Raw genomic sequence first — 4758 nt, 5'->3', positions numbered from 1 at the left:
TGGCCATACAGCCCGGGAAAACTCACAGCAACGAAACAGCAGAAAGCCTTGCTCTGCCTTGTTAAAGATTAACACATTTAATGGGACATTTAATGAGTATTGTACTTTATTTACTGTCCTGATTTTAGACTTTTGTGTTTTATTTATTTACTAGTATTAAATAACTCCAAAATCAAGATATAAAACAAATAAAGAACCACACTCAGAAAACAGGGAAATTCCAGACAGGAAACAACTTTCCAGCTAACACTTTCCAACAAAGGATTCCCCCAGGCAGGAAGAAGCCAGGCCTTGAAGCTGGCAGGGCCATTACTGCTAATCAAGTTGACTAATTACAACATTCACACTTGCCTCAAATAGTCAGGAGTTCTTTCCCACCCTGGACCTTTCACAGATTTATAAACCTCACTTGCCTAGTTTCCAATATACCTCACAACCTCTGAGAATGCCTGCCATAGATGTGGACAAAACGTCAGGAGAGAATGCTTCTGGAACATGGCAACACTGTCGGGAAAATTTACAACAACCCGGCCATGAAAGCATTCAACAACACATAGAAACTAGATGGCCATCTCTTGGGAATGCTTTGCTTGGGTTTTCCTGCAGGGCAGAATGGGTCGGACTGGGGCTGGATTTACACTGCCACATAATCCAGATTATCAAATCATATAATCCAGATTATGTGCTTTGAACTGGATTGTATGAGTCTCCACTGCCATATAATTCAGTTCAAAGCAGATAATCTGGGTTTTATATGGCAGTGTAGATGAGGCCTGGGTGGCCCTTGGGGGGTCTCTTTATGCTATAGAATCGTGGGAGTTGTAGTTGAGCGAGGCACAATGCTATTTTGAGTATTGTGCCTCGCTCAGCTACAGACCCTAGGATCCCGTTCAAGCGGTTTCCAACTGCCTTCATTCTGCGGTGTGGGTGCGCCCGAAGAAAGCGCCACGGACTTCCGAGGATGGTGCAGGGCTGCCCTGAGGCCCGGAGCCCCTTCCCACCCGCGGACGCTTCCCCCGTGGGCCGCGCGTAGCCCCGCCTTCCCTCGCGCGGTTCCCACATCAATCAGGGCCGGGAAGGGCCGTTTCTCATCGGGCGCCGCTGACAGGACCCGACAAACAGACCGGCCTGAGAATAACCACGGCCCGGGCCGAGTTTACACAAGGGCAGCGCTGTGTAAATACGGAGGGAGCAGCGGGGGGAAGGGGCTTCCCGAGCTCAGGCGCCGCCCCACCGGGAGTCCTGCCGCAAAGGGGGCTTGGCAAAGGGGGGCGGCCCAGGAAATTTGTGGAACTGGTTGAGTTGGGCGCCGCCTGAGCTTCCAGGGCTCCATGCTACGGGATTTTGGCATTACTTTAACTGCCATGGAGCCCCTAATGGCGCAGCAGGTGAAACTGCTGTGGGGAGTGGGGTGAGCTCCCGCTGTTAGCCCCAGCTTCTGCCAACCTTTCAGTTCCAAAACATGTAAATGTGAGTAGATAAATAGGTACCACTCCGGCGGAAAGGTAACGATGCTCTATGTTGTCATGCCGGCCACATGACCTTGGAGGTGTCTATGGACAACGCCGGCTCTTCGGCTTAGAAATGGAGATGAGCACCAACCCCCAGAGTCGGATACAATACGACTAGACTACCTTAACAGCCATGGCTAATACTATGGAATCTCGGGAATTGTAATCTTATGAAGTAAAGACCTTGGCCTTCTCTGCCAAAGAGTGCTGGTATGGTATGTACCTCACCAACTACAAATCCCAATGATTCCATAGCATTGAATCATGGCAGTTAAAGGGGTGTCATTACCAGCCCATGAGGATTACAATAGAGCCGTGGTTCTCAACCTGTGGCCCGCGCGGCCCAACGAAACTCTGGTCCATGAACCTTCTTCCTCTCTATTTTATTTTATTTCCACTTTTCTGCAGAGCTGACCATTGCATTGGATATACCACATCAGCTCGAGATTATTAAATATGGTTTTCTGTGGGCAAGCAGATGGAGACTACTGGATGGCATATGTTCTGTATCAGAAACTAGAGGTGATGTGGTCTATCCAATGAAATTTTCTGAATCAGCACCCCAAATAACCAAACCGAATTTCGATTTGACCAAAAACGGATTCATAACCCATTTGGTACTAATGTTGGAGAGTGGTCCGTTCCTGGTCAAAGTGGTCCCTGATCAAAAAACGGTTGGGAACCACTGCAATAGAGCTTTGTTTGGGGTACCGTTTTCTGAAGGGAGGGGAGGCGCCAGCAAAGCAGACACAATAGGAAGGCCGGATGCCTGCAGTGCCTTTCTTTTGTTGTTGTTATTGTAGTGCGCCTTACAGTTGCCTCCATCCAAGGACTTTTTGCCTATTTGCTTTCGAGATTTCTTCAGACCGAGTTTGCCCTTGCCTACTTCTTAGGCGGAGAGAGTGTGACTTGCCCAAAGCTACCCAGAGGGTTTCCATGGCTGGCTCAGTGGGTTCTCAACCTTCCTAATGCCACGACCCCTTAATATAGTTCCTCATGTTGTGGTGACCCCCAACCATAAAATTATTTTCATTGCTGCTTCATAACTGTAATTTTGCTACTGTTATGAATTGTAATATAAATATCTGATATGCAGGATGTATTTTCATTCACTGGACCAAATTTGGCACAAATACCCCATACGGCCAAATTTGAATACTGGTGGGGTTGGGGTGTGTGTGTGTGAATGATTTTGTCATTTGAGAGTTGTAGTTTCTGGGATTTATAGTTCATCTAAAATCAAAGAGCATTCAGAACTCCAATAACAATGGAATTGGACCAAACTTGGCACACAGAACTCTCATGACAAACAGGAAATACTGGAAGGGTTTGGTGAGCATTGACCTTGAGTTTGGGAGTTGTAGTTGCTGGGATTTATAGTTCACCTACAAAGAGCTGTTTGAACCCCACCACACAAATCACTAAATTGGGACAAACTTTCCACACAGAACCCCCATGACCAACAAAAAATACTGGTCTTTGGGGACCCCTCTAAAGCCTTCTCATGACCCCCCCCCCCCAAGGGGTCCCGAACCCCATGTTGAGAAACGCTGATCTGCACTGTAGAATGAATACTTATTGGACACCATTTCAGCTGCCATATCAAATATGGAGTTTGAAGTTTGGTGGAGCACTGGCACTCTTTGGCAAGGGAAGACTAAAGATCTTGTAAAACTACAATTTCTAGGATGCCATAACATTGAGCCATGGCAACTCAAGTGGTGTCACAACCTCTGAGGATGCCTGCCATAGATGTGGGCAAAATGTCAGGAGAGAATGCTTCTGGAACATGGCCACACAACCCAGAAAACTCATAGTAAAAACAAATGAAAGAACGAATGAATGAATACCAGAGTGCTGTCACTGTGTCATGTAAAATCTATGTCCAGACTCTATATGAATGTAAAATTCGGACATGCACATTTTAAAATAAGTCTTTCAGGCATTTAAAGCAAACAGTTATCTGTAGAGATGTCCTTCAATTCATTTAGCAAATTGTTTTCTTTTTTGCAACTACAGTAGAGTCTCACTAATCCAAGCCTCGCTTATCCAAGCCTCTGGATAATCCAAGCCATTTTTGTAGTCAATGTTTCCAATATATCGTGATATTTTGGTGCTAAATTCGTAAATACAGTAATTACAACATAACATTCCTGCGTATTGAACTACTTTTTCTGTCAAATTTGTTGTATAGCATGAAGTTTTGGAGCTTAATTTGTAAAATCATAACCTAATTTGATGTTTAATAGGCTTTTCCTTGATCAGTCCTTATAATCCAAGATATTCACTTATCCAAGCTTCTGCCGGCCTGTTTAGCTTGGATTAGTGAGACTCTACTGTAATATGATTAAACAGGAGACTGCCACCTTTCAATGGCAAGCTCTAACTCTGTGGTTTTCAACCTGTGGCTCCCCAGGTGTTGTGGCCTACAACTCCCAGAAATCCCAGCCAGTTTACCAGCTGTTAGGATTTCTGGGAATTGAAGGCCAAAACATCTGAGAACCCACAGGTTGAGAACCACTGCTCTAATGTATATATATTGCAGATGGAAGGGAATCCTGTGGAAGCTTAGGGCCCTTCCACACAACCCTATATCCCAGAATATCAAGGCAGAAAATCCCACATTATCTGAGTGTGGACTCAGATAACCCAGTTCAAAGCAGATATTGTGTGATTTTCTGCCTTGATATTCTAGGATACAGGGCTGTGTGGAAGGACCCTTACTCAGAAGTTAGCTCCACAAGTTCAGTGAGGTTATAATCCAAAGCATGTGGACCTGCAAGTGAGCTTCATTGAACACAAAGAGCCTTGCTTTTGAGTAAAGATGCAGTGGATCAGGCATACTATAGACACACCTACATGGTTGTAATCAGTGGATGCATATCCAAATGCGATGGATATGGCGAGCCGAACAGTGAATCTCTTATCTTGATGGAGCCTTTTCCTCTATTTTCCCCTGAAGAAGATACATGAATTTATAAAGGGTATTTTCAGACACTTTGTTCTGTTTAAAAATTTCACCTCCGATCAAAACAACTTTTCCCCAACCAATCGATATCTCTTGCAGAAAATGAGTCTGCCACTATAGATGGTGAAATCTGCTTCTTTGGATGTCTTTAAACAGAGGTTGAATGACCATCTCTCAGGAGCTCTCTAGTCACGTGTTTTCAACAGCAAAGGGTTAAAAACGTTGGCTCCATGGTCTTTTATGACTCTGTGGGAAAATGCCTTCATGAGAGATGTTACT

The 4758-nt window shown here is 45.0% G+C and overlaps 1 non-coding gene across 1 annotated transcript; it reads right to left on the bottom strand.

Moving 5' to 3' along the window:
• Positions 1 to 811: 811 nt before the first annotated feature.
• On the bottom strand, positions 812 to 882 carry mir5456 (microRNA mir-5456). The gene has a single exon (NR_130057.1). It is a non-coding gene; the product is annotated as a microRNA mir-5456 (primary transcript).
• Between the last annotated feature and the right edge of the window lie 3876 nt (positions 883 to 4758).

The sequence above is a fragment of the Anolis carolinensis genome, chromosome 3 (genome assembly GCF_035594765.1).
Source record: "Anolis carolinensis isolate JA03-04 chromosome 3, rAnoCar3.1.pri, whole genome shotgun sequence".
In the NCBI taxonomy this organism is placed as follows: domain Eukaryota; kingdom Metazoa; phylum Chordata; class Lepidosauria; order Squamata; family Dactyloidae; genus Anolis; species Anolis carolinensis.
Note: the sequence above shows the minus strand (reverse complement) of the source record. Positions and strands in the feature narration are given on the sequence as shown.